General features: G+C 36.2%; 1 long non-coding RNA gene across 1 annotated transcript; it reads left to right on the plus strand.

Moving 5' to 3' along the window:
- The first annotated feature begins 6,195 nt into the window (after positions 1 to 6,195).
- Positions 6,196 to 22,770, plus strand: LOC129491869 (uncharacterized). The gene is made up of 4 exons (XR_008660646.2): positions 6,196 to 6,302; positions 10,851 to 10,931; positions 22,006 to 22,080; positions 22,661 to 22,770. It is a non-coding gene; the product is annotated as an uncharacterized lncRNA (long non-coding RNA).
- The last annotated feature ends 3,262 nt before the right edge of the window (positions 22,771 to 26,032 follow it).

Genomic DNA, 26,032 nt, shown 5'->3' on the forward strand with positions numbered 1-26,032 from the left:
AGAGTTTAAATCTCTTACATCTGTGCCCCCAACCGATTCATTTTAGAATTGGTTCTGAGAACAAATTGACTGGCTTGTAGAATTTCCATAGTTCAAGGACTTGTTGCGAAAGTGGAAACAAGTCAAGTTTGAAGAATGACCTGTTGCATCTGGTATGTTGATAACTTCCTCTAACTGCAAATAATGTAGGGAAAAAAAGAGCAACTGAACGTTTCCTGTCTGCAGAAAAGTATCTGGAAGTAATGCATTCATCATTTCCTTTGGATTTCAATAGATTTGCATTTGCACTATCTTTGTTGCACATGGACTGAAACACCTGATATTTTTGCGCTCAACCACACATTATTATTTGTTGGTGGGTTATTTATTGCCATTTTATAGACTAGAAAAGTAAATATTAGAATTAAATTCTAAAGCCCTGGATTTAGAATGTAAGACCAACAAAGAATTGTGCCTAACACCCATTCCTAAGGTCATTTCTCTATTGCTTTTTCACTTTCAATGCAAGTTCAGAGCAGTGTTTTTTTATAAAGGCATTAATTGCTATATGAGGATTCAAATTCAACGTGCTACCCTAAGTTAATGCTTATTTGATTCGGTTTATTTCAATTTGTTTGCTGTTTTCCACACGCTGCTGGCAGAGCCATTTAGAAGCTAAGATTTGTTGTTGCCATTGTTGTTGTTGAGACGGAATCTCATTCTGTCGTCCAGGCTGGAGTGAAGTGGGGCAATCTTGGCTCACTGCAACCTTCGCTTTTTGGATTCAAGTGATTCACTTGCCTCAGCCTCCCAAGTAGCTGGGATTACATGTGTCCACAAGGGCGCCCAGCTAATTTCTGTATTTTTAGTTTAGAAGGGGTTTTACCATATTGGCCAGGCTGGTCTCGAACTCCTGACCTCTGGTGATCTGCCCGCTTCGGCCTCCCAAAGTGCTGGCGTGAGCCACCGTGCCTGGCCTGGAGGCTAAGTTTTACAGGAGAAATTCACCTTGACTCTTAGTAACTGTTTCCACTGGCACTACATTTCTTAAGAGTCTTTTCTTCTGAGATCTGCCCTTTTTGTCCCTGATAAATGCCCCTTAAATAGGGAGAGACTCAATTGGAGCTGTCCGTTGAACTCTGCTCCACCTGCAGGGTGCACCCACGCATTAATCACACACTACTTTATTCCTGGAGTGTCACAGTATCAGCAACTCTGTATTCATCTGTGAATAAAAATAGTTTTTCTTTATGTTGCGGAGGATAAACATTGAGGCAGCTTTGGGATAGAGTCATTTCATACATCTTTTTACTCAATAGGTGTATGTTTTGTGCCTACCAAGCAAGTGCAGGAAACTAAATGCAAGAGTCTTTTCCTTGAGATACTTCCTTCCTTCTTCTCCTATAACCTCAACACAGGAAGTTAAAAAATCCACTGGGTGGGAATTAAAGAGATATTTAGCTGCTGGAAGTGCTTTTGGCATCTACAAATCATTCTGGATTTGTGTTGCCTGTTGCCCATCCTGTTTATGTGAACACTGATGAAAGAACAAAACTAAGTCAGTCTTTCTTCATCTTCCTTCTCGAATTCTTTAGAGTAGGCAACCATTATCTGCTAAAATAGCTTTTTAGTCATACTCTTATCTGTGTAGTGAAAATATTTCCCCCCTAAAGGAAATAGAGTTCCCTCCTAAATTTGCGTAGAGTCACAACCAGCTCTTATTTCTTGCTCATGCCTAGGTTACTGGGCAGCTGTCTTTGCATCAATAATTCAGGACTCAGGCATTGGGGGGCTGAAGGAGAAAAATCATGGAGATTTAGAGAAGTCTTTGTGGGGCTAGAAGCACTTCTGCTCATATTCTACTAGTTGGAAACGGGTCAGAACTCATTTGTCTAGCCACAAGAGCTACGGGAGAGGCTGTGCAATGTAGTCCAGTTTGTCCTAAGCAAAAGAGCAACAGGAATTGATCTCTGCTGTGCCTCTTGCTTTTCTATCAGCAGTTGGGTGGGAGTGAAGTGAACATCAGGTTCCAGGAATCTCCTGAGCACCCACTGCACCTCAGCACTTCTGACTGCCTGTGGTGTCACCTCCTGTGGCGGCAGCAAGATTACACCTCACAAAGGGTTTATGCTTTCCTGGAAATATTCACTTTCATTGAAGTGAACCCACTATCTTCTATGGGCTAAAAAGCTGGATGGAGGCACAGACAGTGCATCCAAGCCCAACTGATAGAAACTTCCACTCTTCTATTCATGGCACAGAATAGCCATGCGTTGTTTATCATTGTGTGCATAACTCCAGATGAGGAGAATGAAGGAAGGAGAGCAGTGTTGAAGTATTCACTCAACATGAGACATTTTCTTGGTGTTACACATACATCATTTCATTTAACTCTCACAACCATGTTGGACTTAAGCACTATCCTTGCTTTTTAAACATCACAACTGCAACTGATCCTTAGCAGATTTAAATAAGTCACTTAAGGTTATTATGCAGGTAGTGAATAGAAAAGGCAAGATTTTAATCTAGATTTTTCTGATTTTTTAAGCTTACTGTTTCTTTAATCGCATTTTCACCATCTTATCATACTGCCTCTTCACTGAGATTCTGTGAGTGACAACATTTGACATCTGTCCTTCACATAGTAGACACTTGACATATCTCTATGGAGAAATGTCTGATGTGGGTGACTTCTTTGATTATACATTGCTCTTGGTCAAATTTGAGAACTATTTTACTAATTGTGTTGAACACTGGGAAGCCATCCTACACACACCAATATTCTTTCTCTTTTTGTCATTGTCTTCTTTCGCAGTCATTATTTCTAAAAAACGGCTCAGAAATTTTCATTGTTTTTCAAGTAATGGTTTGGGCTGACTTATTCTCGTTCATTAGCCATTTCTTCATTTACTTAACAATTATACTTTTTAAGAACCTACTGTGAGTAAGCATTCTGCTTGGTGCTGGGAATAAGAGAGAGGATATAAAGATGATTGTGACTTGATTATTCATCCATGAGGGAATATCTGGGGTTTTGATTTGGAGAAAAGATCATCAAATACTAAAAGGAGAAAGAGTTATATGCCCTTATAATGCAACCACAGTCACAAAAGTATTGGTTTTGCATCTTGTGAATATTGCAAGATAATGAGTTGCCTAGGAATGCATATTTTTAAAACTTTTATTGTAAGTTCAGGGGTACCTGTGTAGATTTGTTGCATAGGTAAACTTAATATCATGGGGGTTTGTCGTACAGGTTATTCTGTCATTCACATATTAAGGCTAGTATCCATTAGTATTTTTCTTGATCCTTTTCCTCCTCCCACCCTCCACACCCCTCCCCATTTGCCCCAGCATGTGTTGTTCCCCTCTATGCGTCCATGTGTTCTCATCATTTAGTTCCCACGTATAAGTGAGAACATGCGGTATTTGGTTTTCTGAAATTTTGGGCATTTGCGTGAAAGTCTGATATTTTATGCTTAAGGCATGTTAAGTGTTTTCATTGCTTTTTCTTCACCTCCTCACTTTTATTTTTGGATTTACTCTTTGTTCACATTAAACCACTATATTTACATCTCAGACATTTGAAATCTTAACAACATAAATTCAGTAATATCAGAGGACATTTTGGTATGGCCAATCACTTCTTCATAAGATCTCTTTACCTATGAACTCCAGCCAAGATTTCCTGTCATCAGAACTCTCAACACATTTCTCTCTGTATATGCTGCATCTAAAGAGGCTGCACTGCAAAGCTGACTAAACAAAAGTTTATGGCATTCGTTCCAACTTTACCACTGACTAGTGTGAACTTTGGACGGTTGACCTCTTTCGGCCTCAATTTCCGAGGCAATTAATAAAATCAGAAACTCCATTCTTCGTTCTGGATTGTTCCACTTAGGAATTTTGACTAGTTTTTTTCTGTGTTTTATAAAAATTTAAATACATAGCAATAAACATTGAAACTCACCCAAACCTAAGATGTTAAGCATATTGACTATTTTTAATGGGAGAATTCTACAGCAAAATCTTCATGATGCAGAGAATTAGGAAACCACATCAAATACTTGTTTTGGTGAAGCCTTCAGATGCATTATTCAACCTCTTTGGCTGAATTTTCATCATTTGAAATAAAGAGAGTAAACTGGAGGTTCTCTGAATCTTCAGAATTCAGTGCTTTGAGATATTATATCAAGTTAGGTTGTTGAAATTGACATGACAGTTTAACAACTCCTATCCGAATGGGTCACGTGTTTCTATTTAAAAAGATATGAACCTTCTTCCATAAAAATCCTTTTTTTGAGAACACATGAACACAGGGAGGGTAACAACACACACTGGGGCCTGTCAGGGGTGGGAATTGGGGGAGGAGAGCATCAGGATAAATAGCTAATGCATGCTGGGCTTCACACCTAGGCGATGGGTTGATAGGTGCAGCAAACCACCAGAACACATGTTTACCTACGTAACAAACCTACACATCCTGCACATGTAACCCAGAACTTAAAGTTAAATCAAATTAAAATTTAAAAGTAGAAACAAAGTCATTTTTTAAAAATTGAGAAAATTAGTTGAGAATTTAGCAGGAATATGGAATAAAATGTAAATGTTTTTGCTGTTTTCTCAATTAATTCTCATGATTTTCCTGAATTATATCTAGATAGATAAGAAAAGCATACAAATATCAGTACATTTAAGTACCTTAACTATGAAAATTCAAAGTGAACAAACATAATTATGGAAGTAATTTTCTCACTTAAAAGAGCATTTTCTTGGAGTCAGTTGTTACTTGTGTTTTCTTATTTTGTCAGAGAGTTTCGGGAAGTAGCAAAATGTAAAACTACAACTGAAACATGACTATAATTGTCTAAAAATCAGGCTAAGGCCCATCCAGTGTCTTGTAGATATTTTTTTCATTGATTTTAATCTAAACACATTAATTCTCTTTTAAAATTAAACATTTTCCCACAAATTCAAAGGTCACCAGAGAATTTGCTCATGACTTAAAAAAAAGTTCTATTTGTGTTTTAGATTCAGGCAGAACATGTGCAGGTTTGTTACCTGGGTATATTGTGTGATGCTGAGGTTTGGAGTATGATTGATCCTATCATCAAGGTAGACCATAATATCCAACAGGTAGTTTTATAGCCCTTTCCTTTCCCCTCCCTCCCCCTCTATTAGTCCTCAGTGGCCATTGTTCCCATCTCTACATCTGTGTGTACCCAATGTTTAGCTCCCACTTATAAGTGAGAATATGTGGTATTTGGTTTTCTGTTCCTGCATTAATTTGCTTAGGATAATGGCCTCTAGCTGCATCCATGTTACTGCAAAACATGATTTTACTCTTTTTTAGGGTCGTGTCGTATTCCATGGTGTATATATACCACACCACATTTTCTTTATTCAGTCCACCACTGAGAGTCACCTAGGTTGATTCCATGACTTTGCTAGTGCGACTAGTGCGGCAAGGAACACATGCATGAATGTATCTTTTTGGTAGAATGATTTATATTTCTTTGGGCACACACCCAGTAATGAGATGGCTAGGTCAAACGGTAGTTCTGATCTTAGTTCTTTGAGAAATCTCCAAACTGCTTTTCACAGTGGGCTGAGCTAATTTACATTTCTAACAACAGTGTATAAGTGTTCCCGTTTCTCCGCAGCCTCGCCAGTATCTGTTATTTTTTTACTTTTTACCAATAGCCATTCTGACTGATGTGATATGATGCCTCATTGTGGTTTTGATTTGCATTTCTCTGATGATCAGTGATGTGAGCTTTTTTTTTACGTCTGTTGGCCGCTTGTATGTCTTTTTTTGGAAAGTATCTGTGACTTCTTTTGCATTAATAATCTGTATAGGTTAAGTAAAAGCAATCTTCAATAGTTAATTAAATATCATATTAATGATCTGCTTCATTTTGAGTAAACTAGTGCTTCTATTCTAGAAAGTGGTATAAAAAAACCTGGTGAATATAATATAATAAATATAATACTTTCTGTATATAATGTGCCCGACTGAAAAATTTATGATTATATTTTCCAAGTAAATTACTAGATTTGCACAGCTAGGTTTAAAAGAGAAAAAGGTCAGCAAAAATGTGGGGTGGGTTATGGTAATTTCCATACACCACACCCCAAACTGGCAAAGGTATATCACAATTAATCATCTTATGACGTTAGAAGAGTGTCTGTTTCCACCCGAGTTACACATTGGCAGAGATATACATGTACTGAATTCTGCTACACCTTAAACAAAGGATACAAATTGCTAAGGAAAGGACAGTCTCAGCCAGCAATATCAATTCTCAGAACCAGAAGAGAAAGTAAGATCTTTTCACATGCTTTCCTTTCTTTCCGTTGCATTTTGCATTCTTCTTATCCATTCTATGTCCTTTCCCACCCCTCCTAGGTCTCTATCGATTAAGGTTGCACTGTTCCACTGCTTTCCACCAGGGTCCAGTGGCTACACCCCTCTCCTTGTCTAAATCTGCTTTAAAGAAAGCCTCTGATAATCTTTCCCCCCCAAACCCCGGCCCTTGGGTAGAGCAACAATTTATAGTATTGCCATACCCAGGAGAGTTGCATTTTAACAGGAATCTAATGCCTTGGGGTAAGAAATGAAACTCTTCCTATACAATTGCAGGCATCAGTAAGCAGATGGGACATTTATCTGAGGGGTTTTCCTAGTCCCTGGAACTCTGTGGGACTTCTCCAATCCCATCTATGTAGAAAGTTATTCCAGACATTGCTAATGTTACCATCATCTGCGTCATGTTTTTTACTCTAACACGTCATTAACTTCAGCAAACTCACCTTCCCTGGATACCCGCCTTGTGCTGGACAATGTGCATCAAGTTTCCATATGAAACTCTTCTACAACTCCCTTCCCCAGATTTATGTAGACATTTCAATGCTGACCCATTTTTGTTGTTTTACTGTATCTATTCTTAAATAGAAGAATCAGTGCCAGGCAGGAGAGAAACATAAACTTGGGAAGGAGAAGAAAAGCAAAAAACTGGAATAACCTATAAAGAATACAACAAAACAATGTAGAGTACAGAGAACATTGTCTTTCAAGCTGATTTACAGGTACCATTCAGTTCATTTAGGCTACCTCACTTACGGTAGTGGATTCCTTGAATTAGATAAGTCTCAATCTGTCATTTCCCTGTTCCTTGCATAGATAATACCTCTGAGTCATACTCCCTAGAGCATAGTTAATTGATAAAAGGGTGTTTTTAGGACACACCAAAGTCCAAAAAAAAAAAAAAAAAATAGCAAATCAACATCAAGGCAGCTAACTAGAAAGGAGAAGGAGAATCGTAACTGGTTGCATGATTTGGTTGCTAATCTGATCATTGGGAACACCTTCATGATTTATGTAACCATATTACAGAATTCTACTATGTATTGGCAGAGTCAATATGATTGTAATTGCTGAAATGAATGTATGCTCCCTCAGTTCACTTAGTTAGATAGACGTCCTTTGGCTGACTATAGTTTATTTGCTGTGACCACTACTGCTCTAAGTGAAAAATCTTATTTCTGGGTTAAATTCTAGACTATATCCTCCCTGGCCCTTACTCCCTTTGAGTCTCTCCACTGTAGTAGGCTCTACACAACAGTTACCATTTTAATCTTCCAAGAAGTGATGGCCATTGTGTCATATTCCTTTTCCCCAAATATTTTATAGTTATCTGATTCTTAAAAGATAAAGACAAAATTCTTTAGTTTATCACTCAGTACTTTGTAGTCTAAATCTACCTGCTTTTCAACCTAATTTCTCATGAATCTCCTGCATTAATCCTCCACTTTATTCTGGGTTTTTACCCACTTGTCTCCCATTTCCCCTAGAATTGAGTTAAGGTGGAATCTCGCTCTGTCACCCAGGCTGGAGTACAATGGCATGGCATGGTCTCGGCTCACTGCAACCTCCACCTCCCAGGTTCAAGCAATTCTCCTGCCTCATCCTCCAGAGTAGCTGGGACTACAGGCATATGCCACCAAGCCTGGCTAATTTTTGTATTTTTAGTAGAGATGGGGTTTCACTATGTTGGCCAGGCTGGTCTCGAACTCCTGACCTCATGATCCACCCGCCTCGGCCTCCCAAAGTGCTGGGATTACAGGTATGAGCCACCACGCCAGGCCTGATTCTGCTGCTTTCTAGTTATATGACCTTGCATAAGTTACTTAACATCTTTGTACTCAATGTGCTTATCTGTAAAATAAAATAGCTATACCTCGTATCTCCTAGAATTTTTATGAAGATTATAATTTTAAACTTGATCAATATTTAGATTAATACTTTGCTATTATGAATCACTTTAAATTTGTTATTAAATAACAAAATAAAGCAGATAGCTATTATTTCACTGAATTCTAAGTACCATGAGAGTGACTTACCGCATATATTTTGCTGTATCTCCTGAATTTAGAAAAGTTCACGGCACTTTCAAGACAATAAATACTTGTTGACTAATAATAGTAATTATTATGCATCTTATTTTGGGCTCTAATTATTATAACTCTTCTCACACAGGCATGCATAAATGTTACAAGTGTGGCCAGAGTGATACTCTACCTAAATTGTCTACATTTACAAGCCTTGTTTTTTGAGTGTATTGTATGAGAAAGTTAAAAAGTCATGGCTTCTCATTACACTAAATTTACTTTTCTGCCTCACGGACATTTGGTAAATCATGGCACCTACATATTTACACCTGTAGACATCTGTAAATTAGTTTAAGTTACCCAACAATGAATAGATAATTTTAAAATAATAATACCAGGTTCATGTGTTTACTTACTTGTGACCAATTAATTAAAATTTTATATCTTATCATCTTACAACAAATGATCATTGATCCTATGAAACAGTTTCAAAATGGGACTTTGAATAAAGACCATTTATGACGAGTCCAGAGTGTGAACTTTACAGACAGAAATGCTTATGTGGCGTCTTTTATTTGTGGTAAGAAATGATTTAATTTTTAAAAAAATTATCCTTGAATCCCCACTGCTCGAAATTACTTCTGTTTATGTACAGAGAGTTGAGCTAGTGAAGGAAAAGGCATATAAATTAATGGGGTCCTTTCCTCCACTTGAGTACAACTTAGCTTCAAGATTGAGGATGTGATAGGAACCATGGCCAAATAACACTTACAAACTTTAACAATCAAACTAATCCCTCTTAGCAAGGGGAGAAAATATAAAACATGAGCTGCTGCTTGACACAGAGCCTGGGCTAGGAGGTGAACAGGCCGTAAAGACTTGTTGCATTAATTCAGTTACTTGGTTTTACTTTTAGAATTTGAGAAATAAGGGTATTTATCTCAAGAAAAAGGGCTCTGGTCTCCATCCCACTTTAGATTTTATTTTAAATGGAGAAGTTCATATTAAGGAAATGCTTTGGAAAACAGGTAAATACGGTCAAGCCATAAGAGTAACTCTATGTGTTTTTCTCACCAATATGTCCTCAGTTCTAGAGCAGTTTTTGACACATAATTGGGGAATTGGTAATAATTTGTTGAATGTCTCAAGTCTTTCTTATGAAGATATCCTAGACTTCAGTTAACAAATAAATAAATTGATTGACCAATTATTTACAGTTTGCTTCATTGTCTTAGCATCCTCTATTGATCTTTTTATTTCTCAGAATCCTTTTAAGAGTTGAGATGAAAGTGTTGATGACCTTCTATCCCTAAATATTCCAGTGTGTATTATTAAAAATAAGAGCACTCTCCAATATCATCACTACATGAATTAGGAAATTTAACATTACTAATGTTAAATATATAACACATTGTCTAATCCACAGCTTATATTCAAAGTCTTTAATTGTCCTAATAATTTTTTTTTTTTTGAGACAAGAGTCTCACTCTGTCACCCAGGCTGGAGTGACACCCCGTCTGCCATGGCACAACTGTGGCTCACTGCAGCCTCAAACTCCTGGGCTCAAGCCATCCTCCCACCTCAGCCTTCCAAGTAGCTGGAACTACAGGCATGCACCAGCACACCTGGCTAATTTTTGCAGTTTTTGGAGACATGAGGTTTCACTATGTTCCCCAGGCTGGTCTGGAACTCCTGGGCTCAAGCAATCTGCCCATCTTGTCCTCCCAAATTGCTAAGATTATAGGCGTGAGCCAACATGCCTGGCCAATAATATTTTTAATACGATCCAGTCCAGAATCACACATTGCATTTAGTTTCATGTAGTGCTGAACAATTTCTCAGTCTTTGTCTTTCCGGGCCTTGGCATTTTTGGAGATCGATCAATTATTTTTGTATAAGGCACTCTGATTTCAGTTTGTCTGATGTTTCTTCATGATATGATTCAAATTATGCAGTTTTGGGGAAGAGGACAGGAATACCACAAATGCGATGTGGTGTCCTTCTCGGTATGTTATTTCAGGAGGCATTTGAATTTGGTTTGCTATTACTGATGACTTTAGTTGTAGTTGCTTGATAAATGTGCTGTCCACTTGGTTTCTCGACTATAGAATCTCTATTTTCCTCTTTGTATGTATTTGTGAGGAGACACTCAGAGACTATGAGGGGAGACTGTGAGACTAATGTCTGTTTGTGAGGGGATGCTCTAAGACTATGCAAATATCCCCTTCTTCACCAAACTTTGAACTACTGGTTTTAGCATATTTATAAGCATATTTTAGTATATGATTTTCTAACTCTATCACGTATCCAAGATTATTGATTATAAGCAGAGTTTTAAAGAGATATTTTCAAGATATTTTCAACTATGTATAATGAAAAATTTAAAAAGCCATATTAAAGATAAGTGGATGCATAGATTAGAGCCACAGAGATTAGAAAAATGAACATCATTTTAACTCTGGGGGACTTTTTTTTTCCAGCAATGAGATTCTTTCTCTTTAGCCACAGCACCAAACTCTGAACCGGCTGAGCCTGGTTAGCACTTGATTCATTGTGTAAGTGTGAGTAAATTCCTAAATCACTTTGAACTTGATTTCTTTCTCCTTAAAAACATTATTATTAACAATATATAATAGTATATAATAAAGGTATCATAATATTATATATTATTAATATATAGTATTGCTGTATAACAATATTGTTTTTATTATACATAATAATATTGGGTCTTCCTTTACTTCCCAAGAATGAGTTAAAAAAAAATCATTATTATGATGGATATTTGAACTCTTTGATGGAAGGTAATTTATCAAGCACAGATCAAATTATTAGTTCCTATTATGTCTATAAATATTCTTCCTGTTTCTGAGGGCACTATATCTCCCAAACTTTATTCTATATGAGACACCACTGCCAACTCCCATGACCTGATTTTTGGAACACGTAGCAGCTCTTGCCAAAGGAGTCTGACACAAATGAAGCGTCCTGTAGCCTCAAGTCTACCTTATTCACACTTTCTCTTTAAAAACATTTCTGATTGATGCCCAAGGCATCTATTTCACAATCTTAATTTCAATTTGCCTCACCCTTAGGTGGGACTCTCTCCTGCTGATTTTGCAAAAGTTCAACTTTTTCTGTTTGCAACTACCTAGATTGGAAATGGTTACAGACTGAGACAGTGTAACTGGCAAAGTGACTCCCCACTGGGACTAACTCAGCTCAGCCTCCCAGTTCTAAGGAAGGCTCACCACCAACTCAGGGAGCAGAAACGTCGTCTGCAAGTGGGGATTCTCCTAGCTGAATTCTCTTTTGAGAAGATACATAGAGCATAAGTACAGCCCAGTATAGAGCTGTTCTGGAATACCCTTCAAATTTAATGGGAGAAATAGCCATGCTGCAAAGTACTTTCAAAGACAGTCCTCTAGCCCCACAGACTTAACTTGTGAGATCAGCTTGTTTCTGATCATCCTTTGTAAAACACACAAGAGGAGTGACACATTGTCATTCTCTCATCTAGATATAAACTCACATCATTTACTCAAACTAGATTAATCCTCTTAACACCTCTGCAATGTGGATTTTCTGCACTCAACTGCAGAACAATTCTTGCAACTGGTTCTTGTTTCAGCAAGAAGCATATAAGAAGCTTCATGGCTAAGCCAGAAATTGTCTTATATGCTCTGGCAGCTCATTGGTATGATGTAACTGAATGGCCTGCTTTGATTCTGGTTTGTTTGTATTTACCTGGGTTCCCTGACTCCCTCCCAAGTACAGGCCTTGTTGCTGCAACTATAGACACACTCTATCTCAATGAACTTTATTTGTCTCAACTTTTCCTTGGCAATCTGAGCTCTGGCTTCTCATGCTTACTTGTTGTGGCCAATAGCCCCAGTGCAGCAGGAGTGGAAATGCATCATATGTTGAAAGAAACTGGAAATTGAAGCATTAAAACCACTCTGATTCCTATTTGGGTGACTGCCACATCCCTTTCCACCAAAGATTTCATTGGACATCTCCGGGATATTCAGCCACTCCTGTAAAACAGGCATGTTGTGAATCGAAATAGCATATTTTGCTATTTTTGCATAGGTAATACCAATGGTCTACAGAATGAGCTGATGACTTAAATAAATTAGTTCCTTCCATTTCTAATTTAATTCTGTGAAAAACTCAAACTGAGGTAGTGACATCATATCTTAGCCTAAGAAGAGATTTTTCACATGAGAAAAATCAAGCCTAAGGATTGGATAACTCATTCCAAAATGAAACAGACCATCTGGACTTAAAGTTTTGGTTTTCTGCACCTTAGTTTTACCTTTTAATGGCTTTAAAAACTGAAGAGTAAGAAGGAAAAGAAAAAACCCTTGGGGAAAAATGTAGTTGGTTTTAATATTGTTACTATCAGTATCACCACCACAATTAAATCCTGTGCTCAGTGATACGGGTATGTCACTTAACCTTGTTTGTCCTTGACTCAGAAGATTTGGAAGATACTGTGAAACATCTTTAGTGTTTTTCTAAAGACAAAATTTGCATTCTTTTTCTTTAGGAATATCTACATTTCCCAGTAGTACTTTGAATATGACCATGTGCACAGATGTGATTGATATTGATTTTGAGTGTGTGTAAGCTACATACTAGGCTACGGACATATCATAAAATCAAACATGGCACGATAGGGCTTTAGGAATTGGCCCAAGGGCTTCAGCCAGAAAATGATCTCAAGTCTCCTTAGACATTTAATACTATATATTTAATATATTTTTCTTGAATTTTAATCACAGTTGAAATTCTCTAAAAGTCTGAATTAGTTGTCTTTGATCTTTTTAGTTCAATAGATTAAAAGCCTCAAAGCATCTCTTATAACAACATAATTTTTAAAAAGCTTTCTAAAAGTAAAGATTAATGGTATTTTTCATGATAATAAATGCATTTTAACTGCCCAAACCGAAGCTCAAGAGTGCAATGTAAAGTTGTGCACAATTTTAGGAAGATTTGAGCATTCTTAGGAGTTGAGGATCAACTGCCCAATTTTAATGACATCTTATTTGGCCGATCTTCAGGAAAAAATGGGTTTTGGACTTTTCTTGCAATCTTTTTCCAGCTTCTCCAGTCATCAGACAACACACATACACGCAGACATACAGACATACACACCCGCAAATCAATAAGGAGTCAAGGAGAGGTTGTCTTTTCAAAATGTGACTGCATTTAACATTTTGAAAAATTTTCAAACTGGACTCAATGCAGTTGAATGCTTGAAGTATTCAGAGAGATTTAAAGACATGTACTCCTTCCTGTTATCCCCACACGGTTTAATGGGTGAGGTGAGAGATCATCTCAAGATTATTTCCAAGCCAAGAACAGAAAAGATGAAGAAAAACAAAATCAAACAAAAATGTTAGGCCTTTTATATGCTAGATCTTTTGTATATTAGTGATCTAGCATAGCAGGGATGTACTTAAAAAAGGAACACACAGGATATTTACCTATATCTATCTATGTATTTATGCATTATACACATATAAAGATGATTTGTCTGTCCTAGCTGAAGATTCAATCATTTTCTTCTAATTTCGGATCTAGTTACACAATCTGTCTACGTTTAATTTGCTGTTGAAAATATATACTATGGCAACCAAAATGCCTATCAATGATAGACTGGATAAAGAAAATGTGGCACATACACACCATGGAATACTATGCAGCCAGAAAAAAGAATGAGTTCATGTCCTTTGCAGGGACATGGATGAAGCTGGAAGCTATCATTCTCAGCAAACTCACACAGGAACAGAAATCCAAACACCGCATGTTCTCGCTCATAAGTGGGAGTTGAACAATGAGAACACATGGACACAGGGAGGGCCTGTGTCACACACTGGGGCCTGTCAGGGGGTGGGGGGCTAGGGGAGGGATAGCATTAGGAGAAATACCTAATGTAGATGACGGGATGATGGGTACAGTAAACCACCATGGCACGCGTATACCTATGTAACAAATCTGCACGTTCTGCACATGTATCCAAGAATGTAAAGTATAATAAAAATTATAATAAAATAAAGTATAATAAAAATTATATATATACATCTATAGATAGATAGATAGATAGATAGATAGATAGATATAAGTGCATTCTCCAGAAGGCAATTGCTTCTCCCCAAAACATGTTCTACTTCTTTTAAAGCCTCTGGTAAAACTTTTATCTAAGCCATCAGATTTAGCAATTTGTAACTGATCTAATCTCTCCACAAAATCCTTGCTTACTGAAATTGCATCCAACAGTTTCTCACTATAAACCATTCAGCTTACATAAAACTGAATGACAAACTATGTCTTCTTTTTTATTTTCATAGTCTCATGCTGTTTTTCTTTTAACCCCTCGAAATAGATAAGCTTAATCAGAAATCATAAATCATTTCAGCAATTACCAGGTATGGCATTATGAAATAGATAATCATTTAGAATTAACATAATAAACATAAAGAACCACAATATCGGCCATCATCAGATGGAATTTAAGTAACTACAATATTCTTTTTCATTAATCCTCCAATAGAATATAAGGGTTTCTAAAGGTTTATAGGTGAGTGCCATTATCTGAAAGAGGCTTTATTTTTATTCCTTTATTATTTAATGCATTCACTCATTCATCAAACATTGATTATTATCTAAGCACCAAATATTATGTAAGTATAGAGGTTATAATGATGAACAAAAATAGGCACATGATTCATAATTGTTTAGTTTAAACATAAAATTGTCTCAATAATTAACTACGAGGCTGAATGACAAATGTCTGCTACATAAACCTCTTTTGAATAGGCAATTATGTTTGGGAATAAAACTTATCCTTGTCTTCTCTATTAATTACTGGGTTGTCTAGTGGTGTATTTGAGGCAAATTAGGTGCTGAATACATACATATTTAATGATGAAATTTATGTTTATATTAATATAAAATCTTTGATCTTTTAGATTTTGAAATTCCACTTATTACAGTTTCTTGAGTCTCATATTGAGCTTATAATAAAGGTCTTTGTTTCATTGTAAACCCAAATTCTGGCCAGTCCCTCAACTACTTCTTCACAATAAATACGTCACTATTTCTTGGGCTGCCTAAATTACATGGATTTTATTATATCTGGATTCTCCATAAATCCCCACAAATGCCTAACCTAATGGACAGAAGGTATGGCATTTGTGAAATGGGGACCTGAGAATCCAGGTGATTCCTAACAGTAAATAAGATTAATCCCATGAAACTAGGAAAATTTGCTTAATGTATATGTTATTTGAAGTCTTGTCATACCCTGAAACAATTGGGCTTAAATGCTGGAAAATGAGAGATCAATGTGAGAAGATGAGAAGGTACTCTCCAATTTTTTGTGCCCCATAGTACTTTGCAGAAAAGGCATTTTATGGCTATCTATGGAGCAAGTGGTTGATTGACAGGTTGAATCAATTATTTTTTTCCTGGGAAAGTAAATAGGAGTACTGAAAAGTGTAAAATCAGTTCTATGTTGAGATTTCCAGATGTGATTTGCAATGTCATAACTTTGACATGTGACAACAAAAGATGAGTCTATCTTAGATAGAATCAATATACGATGATTCCCTCCTTTTCTCCTGTTCGACTCAGCTGCAAGAAAACTTGTAGTTCTCCAAGCATGACGAGGCTGGCTTACTTCTGTGCACCTTTAGTTTTTCCCTGAAGTTGTAGTTCTTTCAGAGCCCTGCTTAAGGTAGGATGGATGCCTCCCAGTGGATGGTACATACTGGATAGGTGCAGAGACTTGGTCTCTCTCTCTCTTGCCCTGAAGTTCAAGTTTTTCTGAGTTAACCTGTGTCCTCAGAATGCCACTTACTCCTCTGGTTACCACTCTAAGATTCTGGCCTGGTTATTTCTTAACTAATCTAATGGCTCTCTGATGCTTCTAAAGAACATTTATGCCATTATCCTCAGCAAACTAACACAGGAACAGAAAACCAAACACTGTATGTTCTCTCATAAGCGGAAACTGAGCAATGAGAACACATGGACACAGGGAGGGAAACAACACACGCTGGGGCTTGCTAGGGGCGCAGGGGGAGGGAGAGCATTAGGATAAATCGCTGATGCATTCAGGGCTTAGTACCTGGGTGATGGGTTGATAGGTGCAGCAAACCACCAGGGCACACGTTTACGTATGTAGCAAACCTGCACTTGTATCTCGGAAATTAAAATTAAAATTAAATTAAATTAAAAAATTATCTAGTATCCTTTTTAGTTTTCAGTAGGAAGATTGTTGTAAATAACCTAATATGACTTATTTACAGAAACAGAAGCTGGAATTATCAATAGTGTTTTTTTATTAATGGATTTCTTTTGGATTGCACCATTCTACAACAGCCAGCATGATACTGACCACAAGATAGTCTAAGTAGAAAAATGCTAACTTAGAATTGGCTCATGTTCTAAAATTCCTATATCTTCTTTTTTACAAAATGCCCAATAAACTACAGACTTGCAAATTTTCTTTCTGTATTTATAGATAATTCCATATATGGAATATGCTAAGATATTGGGATATAACATTTGCACAGTTTTGAATCTTTTATTACTAGTGTTCTGCCTTTTCAGTGATGTACTAAAAGATTTTGGACAAATGAATCCCCATGATATCAGCTAGATTTTGAGTGTTTAAAGCAAAATCTTCTTTAAATGCTTCCTTCCTCATTCTTTCCCTATTTTATGGTACTGTTTTTCATTCTGAATTAGCAGCATCTTTGAATTATTCTCATGTCACCGAAGTCATCTGTTATAGTGATATTATTACTTGATAAAGTACAATGTCATTTAATTAACTCCTCACCTCCTGGATAAATTTTATGTGATCACATGTATTTATTCAACCCATAGTTAATGGATGCTTAATATATGCTAGGCACGATGTTAGACATTGAGAAGCAGATTAGTTGCAGAAAAATTGTTGCACAGTTGTTCTATTTCTACTGTCTCCATTACAGAATCTTTTTCATTATTTTTGAAAGGACTTGGCAGTGGAATAGCTAATATGTTATCTTCAACATGATTTCCTTTTCATGACACTCCCTAATCATTTCCCAATATTGGTAAAATGATGACATGTGAATCAATTGTCTTTGAATTTATTTTTAAATGACTCATGGAGATAATCATCTAAATAGGCAAATATGAAGCACTTATATTTTATTTCTTCATATTAAAGGTCCCTTAAGAACCTCTACTCAAATAAAATGCACCAGTGTTAATGTTTTCTGGAACATATTTAATCCAGTAGTAGTTTAGTTGACTTATCTCTCATCTCTATGAAATTTAATGTTTTTTCTTATTCTTCAGGACAAAACTTTTGCTTGAATGCATTGTTTCAGGTGTATCAGTTGAAATACAAATAGAACTGTTGCTATATATACAATATTTATAGCATCAAAAATAAGATCCAGTTCTTCTGCATATATTAAAAAACTGATTTGAAAATCAATAGGTTTGGTTGAATATATGGGGACATCATAGGGTCTTGAATGTAGTTGCAGTGCTCTACTCCATATTATCTTATAATTCTGAAGTTACACATCTTTCTAAAGATGTAAGAACAATGTATTATGTACTGAATATTTAAATGAGAGCACACTAACTTAGTATGTTCTTTCAAGTCTACTCTTGGAATTTCTTTCTATATTGAAATGCAAGGCTTGATTAGTGCATAGAAAGTATACATTTCGGAGCATTATGCTTATTTCTACCAAATATAAAGTTTCATTATTTTTTGAAATAAAGAATTAATTATTTTAAACTCTTAGAGCAATGGGATGAGCAAAATTTTAAAAGTGATCATTATTCTTGAAACTTCCTATGTTAACCCAAATTTAGAACTAAGAAATATACACTTTAATAAATTATCCCCATAAGAAATTTCTCTACAAATTATAGTTTGCATCTCATGTGATCATAACATTAAGCTTGAAACTTAACAATTCTACATCATTTTTCATACTTAAGACACCTTGGAAAAGCATTAACTAATTAATCAAATTAGATAATTCTGTTATAAACTGAACATTATATTGAATCATTTGCTGCAGAATATCAAGATGGCATATGTATAGATGTCACTTTTGAAGTAATGATTATAGCCATGTGCAGTAAAGTATTTATTACCTTATCTAATTAATACACATTTTGGCACGTCAGGGTTTGTGGGTAATTATAGTTTTCTATTGCAGTAATAATTTGTATGATTTATGAAGCCTATGAAACAACAACGTGAGCCAAAAAGCTGTCTGGAATAATTACAGTTAAGCAGTGTGATCAACAGGTATGCCCAGCCAAGAGAACACAGCCCTGGGGATAAGATCCTCAAACAAACAGAAGCGACTAGAGCTGTTCAGTTCTCAGCCTGCTTTTTCTCACCTGAAAAAAAAATGGCCCACCCACTGTTTTCAGCTGTGTTAACAAAGCACTGATTGCTTAAGTCTATGTGGTTATTTTCCAAAGGTTCATGTGCTAATGTGGAGGACTTCATAAAAAAAAAAAACAATAATCATGGATCATATAAATTTTCAATTATTTCAAGGAAGACTGAATGTCGACACATTTAATTTGTTTAAGAATGCCAATGCCTTCTGTGGCTACCAAAAACTCTTACCTAGAATCTGAATTCATTCTACTCCAGTTAGTGATAGAACACTCTTCGCCCTGCCATACTGGCCATTCCAATAGGCTCTGAGTCTGGCGTCCTTACTGAAGCAAGATACCTGGAGTCATTGTCCTAGTGGGACTATAGAATAGAGTTTGTCTCCCAAGAACTATGCTCATATAAAGGAATTGACTGTCCAGAAACTTAAGAGTTGGAAAAGAGCCCAGCTATCATTGTCCACATTTATATAATAAATTTTAGGAAGTTGGTGAGTTGTAGGAGGTCTACAGGTTATTCTTTATTGGACATTGCTTTTGCTTTGCTAAGTCTACTTTGACCTTCCCATCAGTCATTTTTTTTTCTTCATATTAATATCCTCAAGGTACATAATGTTTTAATTGGCTTTCAGCACATACACTGAAGCAGGAGATCCTATCTCATGGAAAGAAGCAGCTGTAAATTTCTGTGAACTGTTCTCAGTATGAGGGGAGTTCTTAAATTAGTTTGATTTTTCTCAGAAAGACTAACACATTTATATCTTGCAAGAGTATATTGAATTTTTAGTTATTAACTCCAGGTAGAGCCAGGTTCTTACTGTCTTTTTATACTGGAAGACTAAAAGATAACATCAAATAATACTGACTGTTGAAAGCAGTGTCATAGGATATTCCACTTTAAAATTAATGCTATATTGTAGAGTCAGCAATCCGTAGCATGATAGCCACTTTTGTGTAAGTCGGAAAGTTATAGTGCAAGAGAAGGGCAACAGCTCCACAAGTGGTCTGGAATGGAAATCAGGAATTTCTCTTGACACATTAAACTAAGCAGTCGCCTTCACTGACTCCAAATTTATCAAGGACTCGTTTTATGGTGAGTCAAGGCAAAGAGATGAAACAGATGAGGTAGATCAAGGATGCGAATGGGGGCCCAGAGAATCCGTAACTCAACCTCAACCCATGGTGACAAATTGTCTTTGAACTGTCAAGCCTTCTCTCACAATGGGTTGTCATCTAAAATGAAAATCCCTCTCTTTGACTTTCAAAATATTTGTTAGAGAAAAAAAGTGGAATAAACACACACACACACACAAATAGCAAAGAAAATTTTTTCACTCCAAACAAGAAGCTACTTTTGGTAGAAAATGTATCATTTTTAGGAGCAGTAAAATATTAAAGATGAATATCCTTACTATTTGAATCCTAAAGTTACATTTAGGCCTTTTCTATTTTACTAGGCACAGTAGAAAGTTCAGGTCAAATGGTAACTCTAGAAAGAAACAACATCTGTGCTTTTAAATGTTTTAAGTAGAATTTTAGAGACAGATATTTAAGTAATTAAGTCCATTCTGCCCCTGGGCTTAGCATGCAGGCAATGTCCAAAATACCCATTCCCTTGCCTCCTCCTCTCTATTCTAACGCGGCAGCTTGTCCCCTTCTCCCACACACAGAGGCAGACACATATGCTTCCTGTAGCTTCCTGTAAATGACAATGGCCCCAGTAGGTTAAAACCCTTCCAAGAAAACCAACAAACAAAAAAGGTAAAATAAAGTTCAGAAATCCAAAGGTCAAAGAGTAGAGTGAAACCAAAAGCTATGTCAGGATATTAAGGGGAGGTAAAAACAGGGTGAAAACATACTGTTAATCTCCATGATTACAACTTCATCTTACAGTTTCCTTCTCATCATGGATGAGGACAGTTTGGTGAAACTGAGGTTGCAATTATATATGTGTAGCATGGATGCATGTATGTATATATATGCACACACACATAGAAACAAATATACTGTTACACATGTTTAATCCTGTATGAACTTTTATGTACGGCTTTGCATAAAAACTAAGATTATGCATTTAAAACATTTTACATCTTCAATGGCTCTTGCTGTCATTTCCAGGCATCACTCATGTCTTTTCCTTTTTTGGTTATTGGCTAACTTCTATTTCTTTAATATTTGCCACTTACCAAAATTGCTGCTGTTATTCAAAGAATGCATTTTATGAAAATTTCAATTAAGGCTATGTGTGTATAGCAGTTTGCTTTTTCAAATTATGGGTGTCCTTACAAAATTGATTTATTAACCATATGTTTTATTTTATTTTAAAGTTTAACCATATACTTTAAAATAAAATAATACGTATGGGTAATAAATACACTTTATTTATTTATTTATTTTTGAGACAGGGTGTCACTCTGTTGCCCAGGCTGGAGTGCAGTGGTGCAATCTTGGATCACAGCAACCTCGGCCTCCTGGGCTCAAGTGATCCTCCCACCTCAGCCGCCTGAGTACCTGAGACTACAGGCACATCCCACCAAACCCCAATAATTTCTTCTGTATTTTTTGTAGAGACAGGGTTTCCCCATGTTGTCCAGGCTGGTCTCAAACTCCTGGGTTCAAGCGATCAGCTCACCTGAGCCTCCCAAAGTGCTGGGATTTCAAGTGTGATACTTATCATAGACTTTAAAAATATTAAAATGACTGCTATTTAAAATATGAAGCTGTTAATGTTATTTCCCAGAATCATTTACATGTGGGCAAGTCTTGTTCACCTTGTCCAGTTGTTTTTTTCCACCATTACTTTTTTGTTCAAATGCATTATCCAGTAATGTCATTATATAAATGTACTCTTGCCAAAGGCGCTAACAAAGCTGGAAATGAACACAGTTTATACCTGGGGTCTGTAGTCAACAGGCTCTGTGTTCTTCATTAAACGGTGACCAAACCGGAGGTGTTGCCGGGAATTACACTGCCTCCTCTTTCCAGGAACTGTCTTCTTTCACCTCAAGAAGCAAAGGCTCTCTTTCATTTTGTTTTGCTCTCAGTAGCTTCTTTCACAGGGAATAAAAAAACACTAAAATCTTGTGTATCTTTAGACTTTTCTTTTTCAATTTTCCAGAAAATTATTCTCTGAAGAGTAGCTTCCTTGCTTTGAAGATGCAACTCTTTTGACCTTAACTCTTTTCATTGCCCATTTTTTGGCAGTGACCCCCCTAAAACAAGAAAAACAATGAACAACCTGAACTGGACTCCTGCCAAGTCCACAAACCGATTTTGCAAGTGAGATGACTCATTGCCAGAAGAATTGTAGACCTATTGACCTTAGTGTTTATTTTTTATATTTTGAGACAGGGTCTTGCTCTGTCACCCAGGTGGAGTGCAGTGATGCAATAATAGCTCACCTCAGCCTCCCGAGCTCAAGTGATCCTCCCATCTCAGTCTCCCGTGTATCTGGGACCACAGGTGCCACCACTACACCCTGCTTATTGTCTTTTTAAATTTTTTTTTGTACAGATAGAGTCTCACTATATTGCCTAAGCTGACAGAGTATTTTTTTTCCTTAATTATTCTTTATTCTCAAATGCAGTGAATAGTCACAGTAGCCCACCACGGGGGCTTCATTTTTAGACATTACAGTAACTAGGGGAATTTTATTAAGGAGCCAGAAACTAAACTATTCTTGTTATTATTATTATTCTTTAAACCAAACTACAGACTTACTCAGATTTCATCAGTCTTCCCATCAGTGTTCTCTTTCTGGTCCATGATCCAATGTAGGATTCCACATCACAGTTAGTTTTTATGACTCCATGTCCTCTCCCGCTCTGTGATGGTTCCTCAGTATCTCTTTGTCTTCCAGGACCTGACACTTTTGAAGAGTACAGCTGTTTTGAAGAATGTCCTGCAGTTTGGATCTGCCTAATGTGTTTCAATGAATAAATGTTACTTGTGCATTGTTGACCAAGAGTACCACAGAAATGATAAGCCCTTCTTAGTGTATCAAATCAGGTAGTGTGGGATGTCAATATGCCTTATTACTGGTGATATTAATCTTGATCACTTGGCTGAGATGGCATCTTCCAGGTGTTTCCATTTTTTAAAATTACTATTTTTCCTTTAGCAATTAATGGGTATCTTGAGGGTGATAATTTTGCACTAGGCACATATAATCTTTCTCCTCAAAGTTTTACCCATGAATTTTGGTTTTCATTGGTACATCTTGCCTGCAACAATTATTACTGTGGTATTCTATTGGTGAATTCAGATTTCCATCTTCTTTCTACATTTATTCATTGGGAGAGCTGTTATCTCCCATTCATTCATTCATTCATTCATCCATTTCTTTATGGCATAGACTCATGGACGCTTATTGTATTCTCTTGGTAAAAATAATCTATTAATTTTTTTATATTATACTTTAAGTTTTAGGGTACATGTGCACAACGTGCAGGTTTGTTACATATGTATACATGTGCCATGTTGGTGTGTTGCGCCCATTAACTCATCATTAACATTAGGTATATCTCCTAATGCTATCCCTCCCCTCTACCCCTACCTCACAACAGGCCCCGGTAAGTGATGTTCCCCTTCCTGTGTTCATGCGTTCTCATTGTTCAATTCCCACCTATGAGTGAGAAGATGTGGTGTTTGGTTTTTTATCCTTGCGACAGAGTATTTTTAATTTTATATTTCCTATCAGTTGGGGACAGCGATGAGATCTGATTTGATTCTGTCTGAATTTCAGTAGCTTTATCATCTACATGTGTCTTCACAGTGTGTTTTTAGAGTTTGCTTTAAAATTCTTCTTGAGATATGTTTTCTACCTCCTGTCCGTAGAAGTGAAACAGCTAGATTGCAAGTCATTAAATGTATCCAATAATTTTGATTCTTTAAAGCTCTTACTCAATTTTCCTCTATGTACTGCAATTAAATTCATCTGACAATCCTCATACATTGTTGATTTACCAAATTAAATAAATGATCTCACTGAGATGTGTTATATTTTTTTGCTGCCAAATTTATGCAGAGTGCTTCTATATCATTTAATATTGAAGATTGCTTCAACATGGATGGTAAAGTGGATAATTATGGTGATTGGACAATTCAAAGATATTAAAACATCTGTTCCACAATAATTTGAATGTGTTCCACCAAACTTTTGTTTGGGAATTTAAAACTACTTAATTATATGGTTAAATAAAACACATTTTTTATCTTTCTTTAGTATATGATAGACTAATATTAGAAGTTGGGTAGAGTAAATCTTGGAAACACACCATTTAAAGTAAAATATTGAAAGATTTTAAAATGTTAAGATTTTAAACAATGGTCCAACCACATCAGAAAACAGCTTAGAAATTTCTTAAATAGACTTAAAGTCTATACTAGCCATTTAAGTCCTAGATATTTACCCAAAAGAAATGAAAGCATATTTCCAAACAAAGACTTGTGCATAAATATTTATAGAAGTTTTATTTGTAATAGCTGAAATTGGAAACAAACTAATTGTCCATCAACAGATGAATGCACAAACAATTGAATACTGTTTAGTGATAAAAAGAATGAATTATTATTATATATAACATTGAAAAATCTCAAAATGATTATATTGAGTGAAAGAAAATGCAAACTAATTTGTAATGGTGGGAAGTAGATCAGTGGTTGCCTGGGGATGGGGTAGGAAGTAGTGGGAAGAGAGTTTACAAAGGGGCAGGAGGAAATTTTTGGGTGATGAGTACACTCAATAAATACTTTTGGTGACAGTTACATGGATGGTGACATATACATATGTCAAAACATCTCATTGTATGCTTTACACATGGACAGCCTTTTGCATGTTAATTTTACTTTAATAAAGTTATTTTTAAAAGGTAAACAATGGGTTTCTACTGAAAGGAAATCATATAAAAAAGATACCTGCACTTAGACATTTATCGCAGCACAATTCACAATAGCAAAGATGTAGAATCAACCTAAGCGTCCATTAACACATGATTGGATAAAGAAAATGTAAATATACACCACGGAATAATTTTAGCCATAGAAAGAATGAAATGATGTCTTTTGCAGCAACAAGGATGGAATCATAGGCTATTATCTTAAGTAAAATAACTCAGAAACAGAAAGTCAAACACTCCATATTCACACTTATCAGTGAGAGCTAAATAATGTGTACACATGGACATAGAGAGTGGAATAATAGACATAGAAGACTCAGATGAGTGGGAGAGTAGGAGCAGGATGAGGGATGAGTAACCGCAAAACAGGTGTTGTGTACGTTATTCGAGTGATGGTTCCACTAGACGCTCGGACTTCATCAGCAATATATCCATGTAACAAAACTGCACTTACACCCCTAAACTTATATAAATTTTATAAGGTAAACATAAAGAACACTATATACCACCTATATCCTTGTATCAATAAGCAAGTTTGGGGGAAATTGAGATGAGAAGACCCATCATGACTGAAATGGGAGAGCTGATGCCTTCTCTAATGCCAAAATCGTCTTAAGATTTCTCACTGCAACCCTTCCTTCATCACAGCAAAGGTGCAGGGAGGGCAAAGGCCTCAAATTCTGAGAAATACTCTTATAGGAGAAAATAGGGATAAGATCTAAAGTTCCACTTGTTTTGATCTTGTAGATTCAACCATTCATTTATTCACTCATTCATGCAACAAGTGTTTGTCAGGTGCCAACTGTGGGCAAAATATTGTATTCGCATTAGGGATAGAAATGAAATGAAAACAGATGCCTTCCTCATGGCATTTATGTTATAGATAAGGGAGAAAGATATTATCAAGTACTCAAACAAATTCCCAGTGACAGTTGTAACAAAAGTTATTCAGGAGAGCTTCAACATGATGCAAAACGCTATATTCAGTGATTTTACCTAATTAGGAAGAACTCAGAACCAGCCAGGATGGGGAACTCAGGAAGCATCAGTTATATATTTATATAAAATGCATATACTGCATCTTATACATGATATACAATATAACATAACATAGTATTATTACATAGCATCATTGTCTGCTTGAATACACAAAATTAAATGCAGAGATAGAAGAAGCTAACATTTGCATCTGGCAACGTAGCCTGATATGGTTTGGCTGTATCCCCACTCAAATCTCACCTTGAATTGTAATAATCCCCACGTGTCAAGGGTGGGGCCAGGTGGAGATAATTGAATCATGGGGATGCTTTCCCCTGTACTGTTCTTGTGGTAGT

This window comes from Symphalangus syndactylus, chromosome 10 (assembly GCF_028878055.3).
Source record: "Symphalangus syndactylus isolate Jambi chromosome 10, NHGRI_mSymSyn1-v2.1_pri, whole genome shotgun sequence".
In the NCBI taxonomy this organism is placed as follows: Eukaryota; Metazoa; Chordata; class Mammalia; order Primates; family Hylobatidae; genus Symphalangus; species Symphalangus syndactylus.